General features: G+C 50.1%; 1 protein-coding gene across 6 annotated transcripts in view; it reads right to left on the bottom strand.

Annotated features, from left to right (window-relative positions):
- The window catches only part of TMEM200A (transmembrane protein 200A), a 64,537-nt gene that overhangs the window by 24,399 nt on the left and 14,338 nt on the right, over positions 1-25,800 (bottom strand). The window contains exons 2-5 of one of the 6 annotated variants that reach the window (XR_012002694.1): positions 19,306-19,417; positions 18,561-18,693; positions 16,339-18,294; positions 15,338-16,096 (exon numbers count right to left, since the gene is read on the bottom strand). The exons of 2 other annotated variants lie outside the window; for them this stretch is intronic. The gene's annotated coding sequence lies outside the window, so the exon portion shown is untranslated. Of the gene's footprint in view, positions 1-15,337; positions 16,097-16,338; positions 18,694-19,305; positions 19,418-25,800 lie in introns of those variants that run through there. 3 more of the 6 variants (XR_012002693.1, XR_012002692.1, XR_012002689.1) reach the window with 3 other exon arrangements.

A 25,800-nucleotide genomic window follows, 5' to 3' on the forward strand; every position in this document is an offset into this window, starting at 1 on the left:
AGTTGTATATGAGAAATAAACAAATGCCTCAAAAAAAAAAAACACAAAGAAAAACCCCGAAACTACCCAAAACTATAGTACTGGACGCAGAAATAAAATAGAGATCGATTATCCCAAAAAGCAAGTGACGGTGGCGTCACTCCATCTATTTAGTTGCCTTCGCATCCTGCCACCTTGATGCGTACTCATCGCCATGCCGCTACGCACATGACCCAAACTAAGGAAAGGCACTTAAGGAGGACCTGGCACCCTAATCAGATTGGAGAATATTTTAGACCCAACTGGCTTCAAGATTTTTTTTCCCCTAAAGCATCATCGGTACAAACTAAGGAAATGCCAGCAAAAGGTTTTTTATTAGTTAGCAATGTTTATATGGAGGGGTTTTCTCTCTTTTTAGGGGGTAATTCAGCAGCATGTACCTTCTTCTCCTCTCGACTGTATTAACACAGCGACCCCACCCACCAGTTATGGCGCCCTCACGGCGATGGATACTGGTGGTTATCCCCAAATGTAGACAGACATTTTTTTTTTAAGATTTATTTACTCATGATAGAGAGAGAGAGGGGCAGAGACACAGGCAGAGGGAGAAGCAGGCTCCATGCCCAGAGCCCGATGTGGGACTCGATCCCAGGACCCCAGGATCACGCCCTGGGCCAAAGGCAGGCGCCGAACCACTGAGCCATCCGGGGATCCCCGTAGACAGACATTTAATGACAGGAAGACATGTTCAGTAAGTATATCAACCCAATATAAAAAACCCAGTGTGATAAGCAATCTCATTTATTTGAAAAATCTATTTCATATGCCTCCGTGCGGGCACAGCTGGAGAGCGGCAGCCAGGTGAGGCACAGCCGTCGACCGTCCACTGGTCGGGCCGCAGAAATGCCCCTGCGTAGCCAGAGGCACACTGGAAAAAATGCACACATGGGGAAAATACCCAGAAAAGCCATATGGAAAAGAGTTCACCCTACGGTCTAAGCACAGTCCCCAGTTGGCTCGTCTAACAACAAATATCCCCAATAGAAGATCACGCAGCATCTAGACTTTGATTTCTTCCGGCTCGTGCAGCACAGCTCGGTAAACACTGCTTTTTCACTCAAAAGTCATATTACTCTGTTGTTACATCAAGATCAGTTTGAGAGCTACAGCTATGAATTTAAAACTTGGCTCAGTCAACTACGTGATAGAGCTCCTTGTGCAAAATCACGGCCCGTGGATTTTATATTCCACCCCTAGAGCTGAAGTGACTTCGTGATTTCAAAAAGGCCGACTGGCTAACTAGCTGGACGCCAGGTGCACGATGCAAACTCTTGCGAATTTGGGAAATAGCCGATGAAAGGGTCCAACTGTGTTATGTGACAGGAAGCCATCCCTTTCCCCTCCTGACCGAGTGCAGCCTTCAGGCAGCTCCCTGGACTACCCCCACCCCCGGACGGTCTTCTGGGACCAGAGGTTCCAGTGCTTTAGCAATTCATAATCCGTGACAATCAAAACAACACTGGGGCCGCACACAGAAGACAACACAGGGATTCTAAGAGCAGGGGAGAAGTCATTAGGGCCATTCCCATGGTTCAGAAGCAACACGAACAGTTATGTAAACCCAGTGCCTGAGCAGAGAGGCCCCCGGGAAGCCTGGAGGATTCGGGGGGAGGCCTCAGGGGGGAGGAGGCCTGGGGGAGGCCCGGGGGAGGGGGCGGTGGAGGGAGGCGGAAGGCCTGGGGGAGGAGACCTGGGGAGAGAGGTCTGCGGGAGAGGGGGGAGGCCTGAGCACCTGCTGCGGGTGCCACGTCCATGCAGCACACCCAGGCACGTCCAGCGCGCCGCTCAGGGCTCAGCCGGGTTCGCAGACACGGGTTTCATTTCAGCACCCACCCCCTGAGGAGCATGCACCCACAAGTGCAGGAGGCTGCAGGCCTGCGTGCTGGGGAAGCCTGCAGCCGATGCCAGGCTGACAATCCAGGCGGCTGGGTCGTCGCGGGGCACCGAGCAGCTTCCGCCCCGACGGTGCTGATGGGCCAGGTGCTCCTGAGGGTGCTTCTCCACATTCCAACCCCCTCTCCCCCGGTCCACAGACCCCTTCCTGCCTTGCGTTTTCCCGACCCCATGAACCAGGCAGGGGAAGTGACCTGCCTTGTCCCTGAAAGGTGAGCAGACAGGTGTGTGTCCCTTCGGGGGACAAGGCGTGTGTGATTCGCTAGGACCCCTTCCCCTGGCTGGGACCCTCCAGATGGGTCCACACCTCAGGTTCTCATACGAGAATGACGGGAAGGGCTGCGGGCCAACCCACATGGACCTGAATAAGAAAGACATCCTGGCTGTTTTAAAGCACTCTGATGTGGGGTTGTCTGCTCTGAACACCCCGCCTGATGGATACAGCTAAGTACTGCTGTCTTTCCAGTGCCTTCTAAAGAAACCAGAGCCAGGGAGGCTAAAAAGCGACTTGAATGCAAAAGGGTATTGTCACCAGATTAATGTTTTATTTCATGCCTGACCCTCTAGCTTCAGGAGCTAAAGAAAACCCTTAGCGGATTTCTCAGGGATTCCCTCTGGTGGCTCCAGGTCATTTTTCACCCAACTGATACATGATGACATCACATGACTAATAATTGCTCAGACTAAACATTGCCCCCATCTACGGAGATGAAGCAAATTGCTCACTGTGATTCAGCTGGTATGTGACCAACGGAAGGATCCAAACCTAGATCTTTAGGACCCTAAAAGCTGTGATTTTATCACACTGCTACATTGCCTTTATGGCCCAGTATAACCTGAAAAGACTAGAAGTTTGCATCCTTAATAAACTGTAATTTTAAGGTAATAATTCAGGTTCCCGCTGCAGGTTTTTATTTGCAAAATCAGAATATTGGCGCTCCCATCCTTAATAGGTTGCTCTGAGTCAGGTTGAGTTTAAAGGGTTTGCAAACTATACATTGATAAAATCAGAACTGGTGCATAGTGACACTTCGGGTTTGGGACACTCCCTGGTTTCTGAGGAGCTCTAAAAAAATAGAAGTAGCAGGTTTGTATTCACCTCTCTGTACTTTCATTATGGGGAATAAAATATTTCTTCTAAATAAATAAATAAAAATTTATAATAAAATATAACACTTCAAAAAAAATAATGCAATAACAGTACTTCATTCCAGGTTCCTCAAGCAATATTAACCATAATTTAATTTTCCCTTGATGCCTCCGAGTTGTTTCGCTCCATTTGGAATCTGAGTATCCGCCACGACCCGCTCCCACGTGCCGCCCGGAGGGCTCTGTGAGAAGCCAAAGCCTTTTTTTGAGATGTTTAAGATCGAGAATGGGAAGGAACTTTTTAAAAGCAGACTGGAGTCGCGAGGTGCATGCGGTCAGCGCTGTGACACGGGTGACAGTCCCCAGGGTGCAGAGTGGGTGAGGGGAAGGTGCCGTGGCTGACCCGCCACTGCCATAGGCTTCCCCGTCCCCGGGCTACGCGGGGTGCCGTCCTCGGGAACAAGGGGCCCAGCAATGTGCCCACGGCGCGTCAAGGCAACGCGGGCAGAGCCAGAGCGAAGGCTCGGGGTACACTCCGCTCTGGTCTTGGCAGCATCTATTTAACCTGTTGTTTGACTTTTGGGTGTGTGTCTACCCTGGTTTTTCTGCGTCCCTAATAGGTCTGCAGATTCCCGGGGAAGGTAAAGTCCTTAGGTCGCTGGATCAGCCTCTACCTGTCAGGGGCTGTTTAGACAGGTTGTAGCCGGAGTACGAGAAAGCCAGTGTTTTCTAGACGTTACATTCTGTATCTGTTCTCATGAAGGATGCTTCCCACTTGTGGAGGGCTTACCCATATATTTAAATTTCTTCACCTGCAGGATTCTCTGCGTTCCTACACACTGCCAAGCCAATTTGAACCCGAGTATATGAGAATGCCCATAATACTTTCAAACGAATTTTTTAAGAGCACCACCAGTCTGTGCCCAAATTTTCATTATTTTTTTCTAACTAATTCTAATTATTATCGTAATAATTCAATACCAAACTAAGTATCTGAGGGACATTCACATTGGTCTGTCATTCATTCACTCATTCATTTCATTTATTCATTTACATTCATTCAACAAATATTTGCTGAGCGTTCATTATGTGCCAAGCACTCTGTTGGGAGCCCGGAGAAAGTACCTAACTGTTGAGTGTTGAAGAGAGACATCGGACAAATCACTGTGAGCGTTACATGCGGTAGGAGGGGCAAACATAGGGTGGCACGGAAGTGAACACCAAGGTGACCCCTTTCGACTAAAGGAGTGTGAGGAGGTGACTTTAAAGTAGAGCAGGGAAGATCCCTGGGTGGCTCAGGGGTTTGGTGTCTGCCTTTGGTCCAGGGCGTGATCCTGGAGACCCGGGATCGAGTCCCATGTCGGGCTCCCTGCGTGGAGCCTGCTTCTCCCTCTGCCTGTGTCTCTGCCTCTCTCTCTCTGTGTCTCTCGTGAATAAATAAATAAATAAATCTTAAAAAAAAAAAAGTAGAGCAGAGAGGGAAGAACAGCATGGGCCAAGACTGACGTGGTAGCAGGGGCAAGGTCACAGGAGATTTCACAGATCATATTAAGGGCCTTAAGCTTTATCTTGGGAGACACTATGAGCGGGCTCTAAGCAGAGCTAGATCAGGATCAGATTTGCATGATTATAAGATTCCTGGCGTCGGAGGGAAAGGAGGCAAAAATGGATGTAGGAAGACCAGGTAAGGAGCCCTACAGCAATCTAGGTAGGAGGCAACAGTAGCTGGAACAGGGTGGTGGCTATGGGGTTAACAGGGTGGACAGAACTGTGGAGGGAGGACCAAGATCTTGGTGTGGGGGAGGGGAAGTTGTCAGGATGACACCCACCGGTTGCTGGCTTGAGCACCTGGATGAAGACAAGGAACAAATGAAAAGTTGTTTGAAGGAAAAGTTTAGTTTTGAATAGGTCATTGGTCCTCATATTCCTACAGACTTACAGTTAATTAACTATGTGTACACACACAAAGACAGCAGTCCTATAAGGAGAAGTGGAAAATCTAATCCACTGATAAAATAAGTATGAGGCTTAATGACCATGAATCATCATGTTGTTTTTCTCAGTGAAACAGATCCTCTGAATCTTCACGCTAGACTCAAATACTCCATAATGAACGTGATTTTGGAGCTAATTTCTGTTCTACAGTATTGCTTATTTTGTAACCTGGAGAAGAATCCCAGCAGCAATTGGCACGGAATAATTGTCAAACTTAATTTACTGTTAAAAACAACAGCATCAACAACAACGACAAAAATCCTCCTCCCGAAGTAAACGTCTTAATGAAAATCAATGTAATTATGACATTTAAAATGTAAAAAGGAAAAAAAATCCAGGAATTTCTATAAAATATTCAGTATACAAAACACTTTCAAACCCTGGAAGAGATGGGAATTCAAAGTATTATTGTTACCAAATCATCTCTAGTTTAATTTCCAGATGACTTGTTTTAGTAAAGATGATGGATCTTTGCTAATGATGCTTATAAATACTCTAATAATTCCTTACACATACATAGCACAGTAGCTCATTTACATATCAGATTGGAGTTTTCGTTCGGATAAGGGTACAACCTCAGACGCCCTCCCAGAATGGTCTCGTGGGTGCCTGTAAGTGGAGGAAAGGGGTCTGTAGGGCAGAGGAGGGTGGTAGGTTACCATCAATTTAGTAAACTGTCCAAGTGGGGCTCAAGGGAGTCCCAATGTCCCCTCACAACTGAGGGATCCATCATCTTCTGGAGTCTTTGGCTCTCCTTTTTTCTGGCATATAGTTTTTTTGAAATTATAAGGAGCTGATTCTGTCACCAAGGAATGATGTGACTCATTAATAATGAAGCTTGCTGTTGGCAAGCCAGGCACGCAGAATTGAGAACATACTAAATCGTTCATCAATCCATGTTCCATTTTTATCTCTTAGTCTCTACAGGATGTGTGGGGACTTGGGGGTGAAGAGGTTTCCTTACCCATCTGCTCATCTCCGTAGCTTGGTACCTTATCAGGCCCTCAAATGAAGAAAATCCTTCCTTTTGGGCCAAACCTCTATTCTCTCCATCCTCTATAGTCTCTAACTCCCTGATTCTCTTCCATTTCTTTTTGCTTCCTCTGAGGCTCGATCTGCTAATGCCTGCATTCCACTGGGTTCTATTCTGGATGGGGTGGAAGGGGTGAGCTTTCAGTCCTCATGGATACAGTACTTACAAAACAATAAAATTTTACAATGCCTCAAGTAATCTGCCTCCTATGAGTTCATATGAACCAGGAGTCTCTGACCCTTCCTTCCTTCTCCCTGTATGTCATATCTAAAGGTTGATTTGGATGTTCAGTATGTTCCTGGCTCCAGAAATACAGTGTGTATGAGCAAGGGGAAATATCCCTCCAAGCACATAAATGTATTTGCTGGTTCACTTGTTTATTATGTTTGTCCTCCAGGAGATCATGAGCACACTTTGTTCCTAAGTTCCTAGCACAGTGCTTGATGCGGAGTACTCTCAAACAATATTTACTTAATGACATGATGCTAATAAGTCACTTCTCTGATCTCATGAGGTTGGAAATTCAAGAGAGACAATGCACGCACACATTCTTGTACTCTGGACTGTGCCATGTATCTGTAAGAAATTATTACAGCGCTTACAGACACCGCTAATAAAAATCCGCCGTCTTTACTGAAGCGACTCATGTGAAAATTGAGCTAGACATCCTTTGGTGACACTAATACTTTGAATTCCCCCTTATTTCCCCAGGATTTCAAAGGGTTTCATATACTGAATATTTTATAGAAACTATGACTTATTCTCCTTTTTATCTTTTAGTGTCATAATTACATTGATTCTTATTAAGACTTTTACTTTGGAAGCGGTTGGAAGCAGACTCTTCTTGTTGTTTTCTTAATAGTAAATTAAGTTTAACAGTTATTTCGTATTAATTGCCACTGAGATTCTCCTTCAAGTACAAAATAAATAATACTGAAGGAGAACAGAAACTAGTCCCCAAATCACACTTATCAGTAAGCATTTGGCTCTGGTGGAAAGATTCAAACGTTCTTTTTGGAATAGGGACGTTAATGATATTCTTAGGCAGAGGATGTTCAAGAGCTCTAAAGTCGCAAATAAGTCTGATCCGTTCCAAGAACAGAAAGAGGGCCAGGCACTCAGGGCTTAGGGGGTAGAGGGGGTGAGCCACACAAGATGAGCGTGGAGAGAGGGACGGGCTGGTCACACAGTAAGAATCGTGGGGCTTGCTGAGTGTGGTTAAGCAGGTTAGGGACGTGATCTGAGATGCAGACCTCGCTTCGGCAGCTGTGAAGATAAGGAATGAGGATAAGAAGTAAATGAGAGGAGAAATACTGGGTTTTTTTCTTTCCCTCTTTTTGAAGGAAGAATGAAGGTCACCTGCCCACTGGGCTCCCCGTGTAGCCCATGGAAGCTTCCTGTTCTTCAGCCCACAGCTATTTTCTTACTCCCCAGGAGGTTGTGGTAGGCTCTTCATTCTCAACTCTACCCCATTTTCATTTGTGATGAAGAACTTTGGCCCTCCGTGTATCCATTTCAACCTTTTCGCTCTTTTTCCAAAGCACGTCCCCCCTGGGAGCCACTCAGAGCCAGTGTCTCAGAGCAACGCACTCTGCTTTAAACCGAGGGCTTGAAATAAATAAATAAATAAATAAATAAATAAATAAATAAATAAACAAACAAACCAACCAAGGGCTTGGGCAGAAACCTTGTGACTCTGTCATGAGTTGGGCCACAGGGCCCTTGTAATTTGCCTCTGGGAACTCTGTTGACAACGGGCGGCCTAGGGCATTCGATGGTGCCAGGTGGGACCTGTTTGTGTGTAGGCAGGGCCCAAGGTTTTGGAAGGGAGCCGTCCTCACTTCAAGGTCAGGGTAGAATGAAGTTAGACATCTCATTCCCAGCTTTATCCCAATCCCATTCCCATTCCAACTAGAGTTGAGACAAGAGGTCCCAAAAAGAACAGAACAGACCACAGACCACAGAATGCATTAAACTGTCCTACATAGGGATAAAGGAGCATTAAGAACATTTCCAGATCTCTCACTTGGGGCATGGCCGCGCCACGTGTCGGGAGGGGGGAGACTGGGAAGGAGATGTGCACTGCACAGGGTGGTGTTAATAATCAAGAGTTCGGGTGTGGACACGCTGAAGTGGAGATGCCTGTGAAATACCAAAGGAGCCCAAACCCCAAGAAATGCCCATTTGGCGTCTCCATCTCGGTGTCCCACAGGCATGTCAATGACAAAGTTTTAGTACAACTGACACAAAGAACAGTCTAATGTAGAGTGGTCTGAAGGCAGCTCCAGGGCCAATATCTGTGCTGGAAATACAAATTTGGGGTCACCAGTATATACCACGCGTACAGGGTGGGCAGTACCTTAGACCTTTGCCTGATATCAAAGAGCATAGATCTGATGGAATGTCAATGAGAAACTGCTGGCACTTGATTCTGAAGGTTTCATCACAGATTACTTTGGACACAAAATCCTCTGAAGACAACCTACTCCTAAGTAATTAATGCCTCTGTCTATTTTGGAGAAGATATGCTATACATGTGTGTTCATTTCCTATGGAGCATAGAAGAAATTAAACATCAAAGCTCTGCTATATTAAAATATACATCCTCACATTATAAAATAAATCTTAAAAAAATGAATTGACATGAGGATACTTCAGGAATAATTTCTCTTTAATAGTATGTTCCAGAATCTTGGCTAAAAATATGACCACAGATCTTCTGAGCCCAGCAAATTATTAGGTTGCTTCTATATCAACATTTAAAAATGGCATTGAGCCCTATTCTCCTTCATGAACAATTCATTCCTAAAGCCATTTGGTGGGGAAGGAGCAATACTATGGCACAGCACACCAGCTCAGGGAATCCGAGCAGGACCAGGAGGAGGGCATCCCCTTGGGGTGGGGCGGGGACAGCAGTGATGACTATCTACTGAGAGGGTCTATAAGCAGCAACAATGCCCTAATAATGAGCACACCTATCACCCAAATTTGGGTTTCTAAATATCGTTCTCCACTGAAAGGAACAAGACCTTCTGGAAGAAATGGATAATTTCAGAACTAGGGTAGGAGAAGTGTAACATGACCTCAAAATAACATGGGCCCCCAAAAGCAAGGAAATGCTCAATGACGGTGATCTGTCAAGAGGACGCAGAGGTCAGCTTGCACGAGCTCCTACCAGCCAAATGTGGAAGAACAGAGCATCAAAATAAATAATGGTAGCCACAGATTACAACCCACTAAGCCATGAGACCATGATAATATAAACAAGCAAATGCATAAATTTGAAGTTTAAGAAAAGATATTTACACAAATTCAAAGTGCCCCCTCATAAAACACTTATTAATTATAAATGGAAAACACTGTGAAACTTTGATGGACTAAGGAGTAGCAAAAACCGGAACAAAGTGAACATCATTATCATGAGGCGAACTGAAATCACGCACTAATTGACCCAACACGGAAAAAGCGCCATGAATCCAGAATAAGCCACTGTGGCATAAAAATTATTTTAAGATAAAGGTATTTTGAGTTCCTGAAATCCCTTATCTGCCTAAAAGCAGAGGCTCCCAAAACAGCTTAAAAAAAAAAATTCAATGGTCATAAATCCCCATCTCTGGGAACAACTCCAATCTTTTCTTTCAGAGAGAGAAGCTGGCACCACACCCGATGATCGTATCTCCCATCTATTTTCCTAAGGGCCCATTTATCATTCCAGAGAGTCATTTGTTTTTCCATAAGTGCCCTTTCCCTGCACTTCCTTTCTAAAAAGTCCTGTGTCCTCCTCGAAGTGCCCATCTGGCCCTCTCTGTTCCCGATTAGGATGCCATAGGAGTCTCAAATCTTTACTACTTCTCTGCGTTACCATTGTGACCTCCCGTGCATATGTGATTGATTAAATCTGATTTTCTTTCCTCCTTACTAACCTGCCTGTGTCGGTTTAATTTGCAGGCCCCCATACCCTGAACTGGAGAGGTTAGAGGAAGAGTTACTTTCCCCCTCAACAACCACTTCTGTGATACCTGTGCCGAACCTGAACCTGAGAACAAGGAAGCATCATCAAACAAACCCACGCTGAGAGACTTCCTACAAAACTGGCCTTTCACGATTATGAACGTCTGGGGCCGACTAAAGAAAAATTCCAGATTGAAGGCGATGAAGAGACGCGACCGCTGAATCCAACACGTGATTCTGGACCGGATCCTTTTGTTAGAAAAGACAAGACTGGGACACCCGGCAAAACAGGAATAGGGTCTGAGGATTAGAAGGTAGTAAAGCATCAGTGTTAAGGTTTGGGATTTGATGGTTGTATTATAGTTATGTAGAGAACATCCTTGTAAAAAACGCACACTAATCTACTTGCCCGCTAACTCGTGCCAACAGGTTATTTTCAAGTGGTTTAGGGAAAAAAAAAGTTCTTTGTGGTGTATTTGCAAAATTTTTGTAAGCATGAGGTTCAGGAAAGACAAACACTTCGAAAAATGGCGTTGCCTCGCCTCAGCACCCCGTCCGTTCATGTCCATCAAACACAGTCAACTGCTGGCTTGAAACAAATCTCAAATGTCGAAGGGAAAGGCCATACTGTGTTCCCAAACTTCCATTTGACCCAGAGAGCCTCCCTGCAGAGGCCCCTCCGCACTCTCTGTAGCTTCCCTGCAACAACTCTGGCGACACGGAAAGCTCATTATTAAGTTAAATAAGAAGGTCACGCACCCGCCCAAATTCAATCTCACCCAAATTAAGACGTAAGCACATTAACGTTTCACTCGGGCTTTTAAAGTAATGATTCCTGTCACGTTCGCTGATCCTCGTTTTTGTCTTCGTTTAAACGGCAGATCTGCCACGCTGAACAGAGGCAGCGTCTCACGTGTCACGGGTTCCAAACACTGCAAAGTCATGATGTCGCATGCGATCCTTTCACCAAATAGACTTCCCAGCACATTAAGCAATGTCACAGAAACACGAGGTTTTTCTTTACATGATTCTTTTTTTCATGTTTCAGCAACATATTATGTGTTCTTTCTAAATGAAAATGTAGGGGATCCCTGGGTGGCTCAGCAGTTTGGCGCCTGCCTTCGGCCCAGGGTGTGACCCCAGGGTCCCAGGATCGAGTCCAGCATCGGGCTCCCTGCATGGAGCCTGCTTCTCCCTCTGCCTGGGTCTCTGCCTCTCTCTCTCTCTCTCTCTGTGTCTCTCATGAATAAATTTTTTAAAAAAAAAATGAAAATGTACTAGAAAATGTGCACAATTACAATTAGGTTATTTGGACTTTAAAAAAATGTGTTGTTGTTTTTTTTAATGGGAAAGTTAAAGGCATTTAACATCTTATCACTCCAGATTTTGAATCCATCTGAGGCTTTATCGGCCGTCTTCTAGCCGCCTCCTACGGAAGAGATTCTAACGTGGAAGGATGATAACAAAGCGGGGCAGCGAGGCCATGTGGTTGGTCCTCAGCCCCTCCCTAAGTCCTGGACCACACAGAGGACGCCTCCCACTCACGAGCACCTGCAAAGCAGGTGTGATCACAGCTACACCTGAAGGCTGGCCCAGGAGGTCAGATAGGGCCCAGTTCCACAAGGTAACTCAAACACCTCCCTTTTGGTTTTAAAAAAAACCTTGTAGTTTTTTGAAAACTATGTAGTCCATCAACAGCACTTTACCTTAAATAAATGGAGTATAGCGTTCTGCTGTTGGCCGTGCCCCACGACCTCCAATAACCAGGACAGGCCTCCGAAACGCTAAAAATTAACTTCCATACTTTTCTGAGAGCTTACTCCAAGGACATGATTCATCTAAATATGATTCACTCGGAAGTTTATTAAAAAGAAAGAGCGGGGAGGTGCCTCCCCACGGAAGGCAGAGTATTCCAGGGAGGGCACCTGCCTCAGAGGTCAGCGGGCAGCTTGCCCCGTTAGCCCTGTCCCCCCAGATGCTGGCCACCGGCTGTTCAGATGCCGAATCGGCTCCTTTGATGTGGCTGCCTGCTGGTCCGGAGCCCTTGACGCGCTCTAGAGGAGAGCCAGGCAAGGACGCCCACCGACAGAAGCGATTCGTGTCCACGACGTCTCTGACCCGCGCCAAGGGGGTGGCCAGCAGTGGGGGGGACACCCCGGGGAGAAGTCGGCCGGGCAGGTGGCCGCCCGCTGACCTTGTGCGGGTCAGAGTGCTGGGGTCGCCGGGGTCTGTGGGGCATCGCTGGGGTCGCGGCTTGCTTCAGGCCACACCTGGCTTCACACAAGCAAGGATGCGAGCCCGGGACCGGGCGCAGCCGCTCCCAGACCTACGTGGGCACCTGCCATGGCCTCTGGAGCGCCGGGCCTCAGGTCACGTCCTAGGGAAGCAGGTGGCCACATGATCAAGCCCGTAAGAGGGTGCTGGGGGCCGGTAATGCAGGGCGGGCACGGGTGAGGTGGGGCGCCCTGCAAGGGGGCAGGAGGATGCATGCGGCTGCGAGTCCGTGCGGTTGGCACCCCAGGCCCAGGTCACCCAGCAAGGCGCCTGGCGTCGGGCAGAGTGGTCAGGCAGTACTGGGGGCGGGGGAGATGCCGCAGGTGGGCCAGGTGGGGGGACCTGTGGCAGGTGATGGGGGAGCTGCGGCAGGTGAGCCAGGTGGGAGACTGCGGCAGGTGGGCCAGGTGGGGGGGGCAGCGGTAGATGGGCCAGGTGGAGTGCCTGTGGCGGGTGGGCCAGGTGGGACCCTGCAGGCCACTTGGCCGTGACCCCAAGGGGACCCAGGAGCATATGCCTCGCTCCAGCAGGAAGTGACCCAGCGACGTGGCACATTGTAGGGTCTACACCCCCGGCGGAGCACACAGGTTCCTTCACTGTCCAGATGCTGCCCTTGTGCCCCCCCCCCCATGTCACACCTGTTCCCCAGAAGCGGCCGACTGTGCTCAGGCCCCCACAGGCCTCGGGCTGCCACCACATCCCCAACTGTTCTCAGGTCCTTCCTGTCCTTCCGCATCTGGTTGCCCAGCGCAGGGTGAGCCCCGCACCTCCCAGAGTGTTCTGGGAGCTGGGCCACGCGGAGCCAGAGGCAGGGTGGAGAGCGGACCAGGACCCGAGGCTGGGGCTGCAGCCAGCGGTCGAGCGGGGACAGCTGACCATGTGTCCGGGGAGCTTGGTCACAGCCCTGCTCCGGTGCCAGGCACAGCGAGGAACCCGTGCAAGTGCCCGCTGGGCAGAGCCCCCAACGAGCCCCTGGGTCGGAATCCAGGCCACCAGCTGCAGCTGTCAGTCGGGGTCCACACCGCCCCGGCCCAGTGCGTGCACAACAGCGCCCGAGCACCAGGGATGGGGTCCCGACCTGCCCCCTCATCTCTGAGCCCCTCAGCCACGTCCCACCTCCCCCTGGTCCACACTCGGGGTGCACTTGGGGCGGGCCATCGCACCTGCCATGGACACTAGGGCTCAGGTACGCGCAGGCCCCACGGCAGCAGGCCAGCCTGTAGGATCAGGGGCGAGGGCCAGCGTGGGAGACCACGTGGATGCAGACTCAGCAGCATCATGCAGGGACCCGAGGAGAAAGGGCCAATGACGGGGCGGGGAGCAAAGGGGAAAGGTAGACAAGGACGCAGAGGTGGACACTCGTGGAGGACACGGCCCGGTTTCCTGTCGAAGGAATGTCAACCTACATGTCAACCTACATCAGCCCCACAACGTAGCTGTTTTGTTTTTTTGTTTTTTGTTTTTTTGTTTTTTACAATGTAGCTGTGGACGGCAGCTGCGGGTGGCACAGACACGGGGCAGGTGGACAGAAGGACGAGGGAGCCCGCGGCAAGCTGAACAGGGGCCACTGCTGGTACCGCAGGGGGAAGACAGGTCAGCCATAGGCGACTCCCTGGGGACCGATCTAATAAGCCACAATTATCACCCAGAAATCACTCTCTGGAACACAGCAGGTCATCAATACACGTCGACTGAAAAGCAAACCGAAAAGTTAAGTTCCGTCAAAGTTGAACGACTCTCATTAAGTGTAATAAAAAGTTCCTCTGTGGATCTTATCCAATTAACAATAAATCTCGAGTACTACGTGAATAGAACAGCTGACTATGGGTTTCATATTTCTTTCATTTAGATTTACTTAGTCTCTTCATGTTTTTTCCCATTTTTTTACGCAACCGTGTTCTATTTTCCACAAACAGTGTCGTAGTCTCGTCGCTGGAGGCGCAGTGTCTGAATTTCCATTACTTGAAAATTTGCTTGTTGGGTTTCACTTTAAAGTTTTGTTATTAAAAAAATAAAATAAAAAATAAAGTTTTGTTATTTTTATTGTTTTAAGTGTGTAAGTTTTCCCCCTATTTATTCCGGGAAATGTTATTTTTACATAATGTTCCATTTGCTCATTATATGAATTACTCATGACAAGTTAGAATTTTTTTCTGATGAGAGCACTTCACCAATTCCTTCTTTAGAGTATTTTAGTCAGTGTAAGAAAGCCAAAAGTCATTGTTTTTTTTTTTAATTTTTATTTATTTATGATAGTCACAGAGAGAGAGAGAGAGGCAGAGACACAGGCAGAGGGAGAAGCAGGCTCCATGCACCGGGAGCCCGATGTGGGATTCGATCCCGGGTCTCCAGGATTGCGCCCTGGGCCAAAGGCAGGCACTAAACTGCTGCGCCACCCAGGGATCCCATTGTTTTTTTTTTTTTAAAGAGGAACTATGAATATATAAACTTTAAAATTCTTTTTTTTTAATAATAAATTTATTTTTTATTGGTGTTCAATTAAACTTTAAAATTCTTATGTTGCAAAGCCACTACAGTCAATTTTAGAACAAAAACTGCAAACAACGTTGCAACATATACAACAGGCAATTGTATATGCCTGTTCCTACTATATAAAGAGTTCTTAGAAATCAATGGTTAGAGCAGCCTGGATGACTTGATGGTTGAGTGTCTCCCTTTGGCTCAGGGCATGACCCCAGGGTCCTGGGATCGAGTCCTGCATCGGGCTCCCTGCATGGAGCCTGCCTCTCCCTCTGCCTGTGTGTCTGCCTCTCTAGGTCTCTCATGAATAAATAAAATCTTAAAAAAAAAAATCAATAGTTAGGGGCTCCTGGCTGGCTCAGTAATGCACGTGACTCTCAATCTCAGGGTCACGAGTTCAAGCAACTCACTGGGCATTAAGACTACTTAAAAAAAGTGGGGGGGGGGGGAAGAAATCAATGATTAAAAAAAACAACACTGCATTGGAAAAATAGAACATAAACAGGCAATTTACAAAAAAACTGAAAAAGGTCATTAATAAATGAAAAAAATGCCCAACCTTATTAAGAAAGAAATGCCAAGTAAAGCAATTACATATCCCTTTATACGAATTAAATTTACACAGTTAAAAGCAACTGGAAAGATCTAGTGATGGCGAAGCATGGGGTAAGCATAGACCCGGGAGGGTAACAATCTCATAATACCTGCGTAATTTTAAAAATATGTACACCCTTCGACCCAATGATTTCCTTTCTGGTCTCCGACTCCATAAGGTTGGGCACGTGGGACAGGAAGACACTTGTGTAAATGTCAAGATCCGCGATCCAATGGTCTCAGTAATCAAACATCAACAGCAAAAGTACAAGAATGGGGATGTGAGGCTTTACGAGGGACCAGTCACTTCCAAGGAGCGAGGGCAGAGTATGGGACGTAGTAGGAGGGAGCTGCCAGTGGCACCCCAGGCACTTTCCTCCCTTTTTTTCCAACTTTTAAAAAATATTTATTTATTTATTTATTTGAGAGAGAGAGAGAGAGAGAGGCAGAGATGCAGGCAGAGGGAGAAGCAGGCTCCATGCAGGGAGCATGACGCAAGACTCGATCCCGGGACCCCGGGTCACACCCCAGGCCAAAGGTGGGTGTTGAACCGCTGCGCCCCCCGGGCATTCCGGCCTCCGTGTTTTCCCTGCTGTCACGTGTGGCATTTGCTTTAGCTTCGAAGTTGGACGCGGCGTGAGTTTCCTTCTTGACCACATGACACCATCGTCACCAGCAAAATCGCCTGCACCCAAGCAGCGATTTCAGAAGCAATCGTCGCGAACAGAAACGCACTTTCACTGACCCCTTATTTAAAAAGAAAAAAAAAAAAAGACATCACCACCTCCTATCAGGTTTAACAAGAGCTTTTTAAAATTGAAGCATTGAAGATTCTCATGCAGAGCCTGGAACATTCTCTGAGCTACTTGTACTCAAATTGGTTGTTTGTATAATCCTTCCCTGCGAAGAGAGGCTTTGCGGCCCCGCTCTTCCCGTGTGTGCCTTCACCGACCCGCTAGGGACGCTTCACAGAGCCTAACGGAACAAACCGTCTGGGGCTGGCGATGCAACTGCTTTTCCAATTTCTCCAAAATTACAGATTGACGTTGACGCGCTCCAGCTGGCTGGCATTTCAACCAAGGTTCCAAGCACTCGGGAGCGGGGAAAGCTAGCAAAGTGACCCCTTTTCCAGGCAACTCAATCCAGCTGCAAGGACAACAGCCGGTCCACCCGGGGCGGCGACACAGCCAGTCAGCGCTGTTCCGGAGGGGAAATGGGGAGCCCTTGCTTCGCTGCGTGCTACATGCAAAATGAACCACGGAGGCAGATGACTCGATGCGTCTCCCACGTCGCCGAGGCCCTACTACCTGCGAAACACGACGGGAGAGTGAAAATAACACAGAACAAAGCGAGGAGCCCGGAGTTCGAGCTCGGGGTCCAGCGCGAGCCAGCGGGGTGAGCACGGGCCCATCACTGAGCGGTGCCTTGCCGCAACTTCCTCTGCTGGCAAGAGCTCACGCTAAGTCCCAGACCCTTGCCCACCTTCCGGTTCAGGACCTCACAGCTCGACGTTCACTAAGGGGTCCTCCGACCTTTGCAAGCGGGCAAGTGAGTCAGGCCGCGGTCCTCCGCTTACCCAGAGCCGCGACCTCTCTCCCAGGGAGGCCGCTGCCCACGTCGCAGACCCGCCAGAAGCTCCGGGATATGAATTCGGCCCCCTTCACGCCCAGACTTCATGCAGACCTTGCGACATCTTAACAAATGCGTAAAAGACGCCAAAAAAACAAATTAGCAAGGGCGCTGTCAGCCAGACACGAAGAAATGAGAATAATGTGCCAAGAAATGTCCTCCCACGTGTACAGCAGCCGGTAATTGGAAGTGAGAGGGATGCCCGCCTCCCGGAGCAGACTGTGCAGAGGCGGGGTGCCCCTGCCGACACCCAGGCCTTTGCCAGAGCAGCGGTGGCGGTGGCATGGGGGGCACAGGGCCCTGCCTCCCCCGCCACCCCGGGTATTTACGGGGACGGGGTCCCACCGCGGCAGGGCCTGTGGCCGGGGCTGTGCCCTTCTGCAGGGACACTTGGCGCTCCCCACCTGATCGCTGTGAGGCGGCCGGGGATCTGCAGCTCTGGGGTCGGGCCCCACTGGCCTTCGGGGTCTCGGATCCTGCGGACCCCGCTAGGCAGGAGGATGGTGGCTCCCCCGGTGCGGGAGAGCCGGGAGCCAGGCCTCCGGGGCTGGTACGAGGCCATGGGAAATGGGCAGCCCTGACGTCATGGCCCGACACCCGCCCAGAGGGGCTCGGTTCACTGAAGCCCTGAAGGCCCCCAGGGCTGTAATCACGCTGCCCCGCACCCGCCCAGCACCGCACAAACGCCAGGGCCAGAGAGTCGCTGTCACCCTAATGAAGCGCGGCGGGTGCTGCTCCACCAGGAAGGTCGGGGGCCGAGGACGGACCCTCTGCACAGGGCGACGCGGGCGTCGGCAGCAAAGCTCGGCTACGGCCTCCCCAGCTGTGGCTTCCAGAGGCAGCCCCGTGGGCAGCGAGCCCACGCCTTCCTTGCCACCACCCCTCAGTGCGGTTCCTTCGGAGACAGCGTGGATCAAAGGGCTCGTCACCCAGCGCTGCTCTTGTCACCGCCTGGGACGGCCGGTGCGCGTCTGCCCGTGTGGGGCAGCCTTGCTGCAGGCAAGGGCTCCCGGGACCGTGGCCCTGAGCAGCAAGCTGGCCTGGGAATGCTCGGGTGCAGGACGACCACCACGGGCACCGTGTGCGGGCAGAGGCTGGCGATCTGAGGCCGCCCGGATGGGAGCCTCCCTCCAGGGCGCCAGTTGGTCATTTCTGGGCCACAGGCAACGACACGACTCCACCGTGGAGAAGTTATTTCGTCTCTGTCGTCCCCACACGGGCACATGCCCTGTGAAGAGCACTCTCACAAGAGCGCGCGGTCCCGGGGGCCGGTGACCAGGGGTGGCTTTGAGGATGAGGACACGACGGCGCTTTGCCTTAAAGAGGAGATGTCAGTTCAGTGAAAAAGAGGAAGGGAAACAGGGCGAGGAGGAGCCAGCTCCAAGGGCAGAGGTGCGGGGGCCACAGGCATGAGCCGGGCTGCAGTCGGGCCACCGAGGGCCACTGCGTCCTGCTTGAGGTCGGCCTCCGTTATGGAGGCGATGGCAGGTGCTAGGCCGTCCATGTGTCCAGAGACCAGGCGACCAGCAGAGGCCCAAGGCCTGAACCTGAGGGCAGGAGGCTGCATAAGCATGGTCCTCACCCATCACGGCCTCTACTGAGCGGAGCAGGCGTTTTGGGTCCCCTCGCTGCTTTACACACTTTGTTTCATTGAAGTGATTTGCATGTATTACCCACTGTCGTCTTCACAGCAGCCCTAGGAGATCGGAATCCATCTGACGGATGAAAAAAACGAGGCGACAAGAGGAGAAGGTCACCGAGTCCTCAGGTGGCAAAGGAAGATCCCAACTCCCGACCCCCGCACCAGGCCTGGCTCCTGGGCTAACACATCGAGGGAAAGCTGAGAAGGGGCACGGAAGGGACCAGGTGAGTCTACAGTCCTTGCACACCAGGGTGCTGGTTTGCGAGCTCGGGAAATGGCAAGAGGAGCTCCCCGGGGCCAGGAAACCGTGGAGTCCGACTTAGTAGGGAGGCTCTATGCCCGAGACACACGCTTGGGGTCTTCAGGGAATAGGTGATTGGAGCCTGGCTATTCCAGGGAGGTGTTCCAGGGTGGGGGTGGGGGAAGAGAGGGAGAGAGGGGGAGGGTGATGGAGGGGGAGGGAGGGAGGGAGGGGGAGGGGAAAAGGGAGGAAGAGGGAGGGGAAAAGGGAGGAAGAGGGAGGGGGAGAGGGAAGGAGAGAGGGAGGAAGAGGGGAGGAGGAGAGGGGGAGGGAGAGGAAGGTGGAGAGGGGGGACGAGGATGGGAAGGGGGAGAGGGGGAAGGGGAGGGGGAGGTAGACAGGGAGGGAGAGAGGGAGGGGGAGGAGGAGGGAGAGGCTTTTCACCTCTGTCCCGACATTGAAGCCTAAAGCCCCAGGGTTCAGCCCGGGTTGACCCGCACTTTGAGTGGACACCCAGCGTGACGGCGTCCTCGGTCGGGCCGTGGGAGAGGAAGACCTGAAGGAGACGGGACAGCAGCGGTTAGACCAAAGGAGACCTCAGGTGCCAGGGAGTCCTTGCCCTTTTCATGCCCCTGCCCCCCAAATCCGCTACAGGTCCCTGACCAACCCAAGTATCCTAGCGGCTTCTGCTGGCCGGCGGCTCCTCCTCTCCACCCCCCCCCCCCCCCCCCGCCCAGCTGTTGCGCCTCCACCCGAGGCAACAGCGGCTCAGGGAAGGCCCGGGGCCCCTGAGGGGCTGGCAGCTTAGCCGACGAGCCAGTCACGGTGAAGCATGGAGAGCTGCACGCCGTGTAGACGGCCGGCCCGGTGGGCGGCTCTGCACCCAGAGCTCAGGCCACTGCACGCCCACGGCTCAGGGTTACAGGCTGCCGGCAACAGAAACGCCAGGGGTGTTAGCGGTGTCGGTGGGCAAAGGCCAGGCCTCCTCTCCCGCCGCAAAGAACCACCCAGCCCTGTGGTCACTAGCATGGGGGCTGGGGAGCGGGGAGCCGGGGGCAGAGGGCACCCAACGCCGGGCTGCCGGGGGAGCACAGCAAGCCCACCCACGCTGGAGCTGCCCCCCAAGATGTGCGAGCGCACATGTGCTCCTTACTGGGAACTGTTTCCCCACAGTCCCGATCCATGTGCCAGCATCCAGTAAGCACCTACCGTATGCGATGCATCTCTCCAGCTCTCCGAGGGAGAGACTCATGAGGAAGGTGGGGTTCATCCCTTGAGTCCAGAGGACACTAATATCCTGCCCAGCTTCCCCAGACACTTCATTGCGTAAACCTCACGTCGACCCTACGACGGAGCTGAACGGGTCTTGCTCCCTACAGTCGGACGCTGCTTGTTGAGACCCCAGACAGACCTCAGCCCACAGGGGCAGTGGCAGGGCTGCTCGGCGGCCTCTCTCGTGCTGCCCTGCACCCTGCGGGACAGCACCCCACGGGCGGCACCCCACACCCCGGGTAATCTACGCTGGTCAGTTCACCAAAGTGTGACACCTTCACGTTGGCTCTCCGGCTGCCGAGCCTCCCGGGGAAAGTTAGACACCTGCGAGGTTTCATAATATATCATTTCTCTGGACCAGACAACGCAGATAAAATAAATAGAACTGTATGATTTATAATTGTGTCTATCAGGACATGAGGGGTTGTTTTTTTTTTTTTTTTTGAGTTTTTTTTTGTTTTATCAAAGAAAGATTATAGTCAGAAATCGCCCGGGAGCTTGTTGCACATTTCGTTTGTTATCCTTTTCGGAAAGTTGGTAAAGCATTCGGAGCAGCTCTGAGTGGACCACAACATCCCCAAAACCCAAACGCTTATTTCTGGCCACTCTCGACAACTGCTTAAAATGCACTCGGCAGCAGAAAAACGTTTATCGGTAACCCTGACGTGTCGGGATGAGCCATTTTTATGAGGCGATTTTTACGCTTCTGAAGTAGTCAGCATTAACAGAAGACTGGGGGAGACCCCGTAGCTCCGTCCTAATGGCAGGAGCGCGTGGGAGGAAATCAGTCCCGGGGAATATCGACCTTTCGTCCCTTACTTAGTACAACTGACCTGGAAATCCTACTCAGAAATTTTCAGATTTGGGGAATCTGAAAATCAGTTAATCATCAGAACCAATTGATAGTATCAGAACCCGGCTTGCCACATTCTGTGCCCCAATGTGTGGCTCCCGCTTCTCCAAGCCTCGCTGCGTGATTGCCGGGCAACCGTCGATCTTTGTTTCCTCATCTGTAAAATCAGAGGACTATGTGAGTCCAGCAATCTATAATGCCGACCTACAATTTATTTATTCTAAAGGCCTAATTTCCTGAGAGGCGATGAAAATGTCATTGATTTACCGAATTACCTAACTGGAAAATGGTCGTGTTTTCATATGATATTTATATTATCTTTTTTTATAAATTTATTTTTTATTGGTGTTCAATTTGCCAACGTATAGAATAACCCCCAGTGCTCATCCCGTCAAGTGCCCCCCTCCGTTCCCATCACCCACTCACCCCTACCCCCGCCCACCTCTCCTTCCCCCACCCCTAGTTCGTTTCCCAGAGTTAGGAGTCTCTCATGTGCTGTCTCCCTCTCTGATATATCATATGATATCTATATTATTTTTATAGAAAACATGCTTTGTTTTATATTAATTCATCTTTATCAGATGAATCATGGATTTTACCAAAAAAAAAAAGTCTGCTTGTTTTCTCCTTAAACATAATGATTAGCATTAGAATGACTGCCATTTACTATTATTTATATAAATAATAGTGAAAGGGAATAGAAGGGAAGGGAGAAAAAATGGGTAGGAAATATCAGAAAGGGAGACAGAACATGAGAGACTCCTAAGTCTGGGAAACGAACTAGGGGTGGTGGAAGGGGAGGAGGGTGGGGGTTGGGGGTGACTCGGTGATGGGCACTGAGGTGGGCATTGACGGGATGAGCACTAGGTGTTATTCTATATGTTGGCAAATTGAACACCAATAAAAAATAAATTTATTATTAAAAAAAAATTACTGCCATTTAGGGGCACCTGGCTGGCTCAGCAGGTGGAACACGCGACTCTTGAGTTCAGAGCTGTGGGTTTGAGCCAGGTTTGAGCCCCACGTAGGGTGTGGAGATTACTTAAAATAAAATCTTTAAAACAAAATTATTGCCATGTAGGGATACACTGAACGCCATGGGGTAAGTGGTTTTATAAGCACCCATACCTGCAGGGGTTGGCATGGTAAAAAAAAAAAAAAAAAAAAAAAAAAAGCCTCAATAAATGCGTTTTTAGTAAGGACACTCAAATGCTTGCTCTTTTTAGTCTCGGTAATTTCAGTGTGTGTAATGGGGTGATGCATGTATTTTTTAAGTATTAGAATTATTTTAAGAATCAGCTATCTACTCGCAAACGTAAAAATTAATCGTCATCGTTTCTGGGGACAAGATGGGGAAAGTGTGATGACCTAGTTAGGACAGGCACCAAAAGGATCCATCATCTTCTCAGAAACTGGAGAAAGAAGGACACGTGAATTTGGATTCTAAGACACTGTTCCTGGATGAAGACCCCCCCCTAAGCCAGAGGACACACATCAATCACAGCCACGGAAGCAGAACTCAGCTACGCAGCCAGTTGTCCTACCCGGAGGACGGGTCCCGTCTTCTCCCAGGACACATATGCCGCCTCTCTTGACACTTCATTCCGGGCCTGACCGACCCAGCTGGGGAGCACTTACACGTAGGTCACCTCCTGGCGCTGCAGCGAGAGCACATTTCCTTTTTAAACTATTTTCATCCTCAGGAGGAAGATACCTGATTCTCACCCCTCCGGAAACCATCAATATAAGCCTTCTCGTCTCCAGAATCCTTTCACGCTTCCCAGCTTCTTAATCAGGCCTCGTTGCTCATCTGCAGCTTCACCCCTCTCCCTTCCCGCCCGACAGGTGGCTGGCTGAGGCGGGCCCAGCTCCGGAGGTCTCCGCCGGACAGCGCAACGGAGTCGCGGCACCGTAGGCCTTGGCTTCCCCTTTCCCCGACGCCTGCTTTCATTCTCCCTTTCACTCCCAGACTGTTCATTACGAAAACTCGTGCCCCAGGCAGCAGAGACTGACCGCCAACCCCCAACGCCCCGGGACGCTCATTGCCTCCCATTTTCGTCGTCCTTCCCACCTTCGCCAAAGGACTTCCCAAAGAGAAAAAACAAAGACAGAAATGGGACCTGCTCTGAAGCAGCCTGGTCACAGAGTCCAGCTGTCTTGTGGACAGCAGTTCCAGGGAAAGACACTTACGGGTAAGGAAACCACATCGTGATTTCTCTAGAACTCCCTCTGGAGACCTGAGCCCCTGACTCAACCTTCGCCGAGGAACCTGAGGAGCCGTGGGGACTGCGCCTGAACCGAAAAGATACAGCTTCCCGGCTCTTTCCGATGCTGTCCCAGCAAGAGCATCTGTTCCGCTACGGATGGACGGACGGACGGACGGGCGTCCCCCGAAGGGCTTCATGTCGCTCTTAAATGCTAATCACCTAGAGGAGCTTTTCAAAAGCCAAGGTTTGCTTTTTGCCCCAGGAGGCTGGTGTTTGCAGGGGGCAGAGGGGCCGGCACACGAGGCGAGGAGGGTCCAGAAAGGCCCCCAACCACATCCCGGGATCCCCGGGACCATCTGAGAGGCCACCCAGTTCCCCTGCACTGGGCTTCACGGCCTGCGGTGACCGGCTGCCTTCCCGGCTCTGAGAGGAAGCCGCAGAAGGGCCACCCCGAGCAGCATCATCCTGTCGCCAGCACACTGCAGCTCTTGTCCGCAGAGATCGTGCAACCACCAGGGCTGCTGTGTGAGGTGTGTCCTCTGTCCCCCCCTCCCTGGGCCAGCCTCGAGCTTCGAGGGACCAGGCCCTGCTCAGCCTCCTCATTGTCAGACATCCCTTCCCTGCCGGGGACGGGGCTGGGATGAGCCACGAGCATGGGAACCAGAAAGCTCTTCCACTATGCCCCCTGTTCCTTCCAACCGCTGCACGTCAGTTGCATAAACCCAGACGCAGACACGGAAGGGACACAAAGAACACGGGGAATGCTAGCTAGTCCACGTCTAGGAGCTCTCCCCTTGTAATACACAACTTCCCCCCAAACATCCATAAGATTTCAGGGAAAAAAGGGGGAGTTTCTTCCTCGATTGAAGAATGATTTCCTCAACTGTGCATTTTGCCCGAGGCATGGCCAAAGGGCACAAGGTAGCCCCTAAAAAACTCACCTGGACATTCTCCTCGTAGTTTATTTATAATAACAGGGGCTCACGTAGCTAGGAGTTGGCTGAGGCTCAGACTCCAAGAAAAGTGTTTTCAAAAAGGAAAATGGAAAAAAAAAAAAAAAGGAAAACAGTGTGAAGAACCACTGGTCGCAAGGTCATCAACCTTCCTTTACTCCAACTGGCACATCATGTGACTTTAAAATTAAAGAAGTGCAAAGAAATTCTTTTTTTTTTTTTTCAGACAATGAGCTTCTACTTGGCATCTTTTTTCTTTTTTTTTTCTTAGATTTTATTTATTTATTCACGAGAGACACAGAGAGAGAGAGGCAGAGACACAGGCAGAGGGAGAAGCAGGCTCCATGCGGGGAGCCCGATGCGGAACTCGATCCCAGGACCCCGGGGTCACGCCCTGGGCCAAAGGCAGATGCTCAACCGCGGAGCCACCTGGGCCGCCCCTACTTGGCATCTTCTTTGGGGGACTTTGGTGGAGATGAAAGAACTGGTGGCACCGGAAGCAATCCTGTGAGACGGTTTCCTCTACAAAAGGATCTACAAACTTATTTTTACGGTGAGTGTTCAGCCAGGGTAGCGACCCACCTTTATTTTGCATTAAATTTATTGGAGGAGCTTCGATTTGGCAAAATAAGGCAACTGCTCTACGTAATACGGTTAACAGGAGGAACGGCCTGACAAATCCCCAACAATAAACTCTGTTTAGAATGTAAACAGACTCTTGGATCCCTGGAAGAACAAATAGATCATAAAGATGGCCATAAAAAGCTGTCGAGCGGGCTGGGCTGTTCCCACTCACCTCCGGGACACGGCCCAGCGGGAGCCCGGCCCTTCCTCCTTCCTTGAGGCAGCTCTAGGAGCCGAAAAATCACAGTTTTATTACTGTGACCACTGCGACACATAACGCCCCAGAAGCACGTGCACGGAGCACCGTGTTAACAACGCAAATCCCCTTTCTAGATAAAGACCGCTTTCTTCTATATTTCTATTCCAAAGATTCTATTTAAAAAAGTGACTGGTTTTGGGGACCTCTGGGTGGCTCAGCAGTTGAGTGTCTGCCTTCAGCTCAGGGCGTGACCCCAGGGTCCCGGGATCGAGTCCCGCGTCGGGCTCCCTGCATGGAGCCTGCTTCTCCCTCTGCCTGTGTCTCCGCCTCTCTCTGTGTGTCTCTCATGAATAAATACATAAAATCATAAAAATAAATAAATAAAAATGATGTTTTTCTCATGTTTCTCTTTAACCCTGGATGAGATGCTGTGATAGAGAGAAATCTTTCTGCAAAAAGACAGTAAGTAAAGATACTCCAAATACAAACATTTGTGATATGAGAGAAAAAGCAAAAATAATCCCAAAGTGTCTGACACTCCAAAGCTTCTAACAAGAAGAACAGAAAAAGATTCCATCAGAAACTTCAAGGGAAAAGGGGACGAAAAAAAAAAAAAAGAAAAGGGGACGAGCTCACTTCAGTGTGAGTTGGTTGTCACTTCAAGTTGTTAAGCTTGACAGAAAAATGCCAAAATATCCAATGACACGTCTGGGAACCATGCCTTTTTCTCTTTCTTTCTTTCTTTCTTTCTTTCTTTCTTTCTTTCTTTCTTTCTTTTTTCATGTTTCTCTTTCTTGAATCAAGGAAATGGCAAAGGAAAACTCCACCTCT

Source organism: Vulpes vulpes, chromosome 1 (genome assembly GCF_048418805.1).
Source record: "Vulpes vulpes isolate BD-2025 chromosome 1, VulVul3, whole genome shotgun sequence".
NCBI classification, from domain to species: domain Eukaryota; kingdom Metazoa; phylum Chordata; class Mammalia; order Carnivora; family Canidae; genus Vulpes; species Vulpes vulpes.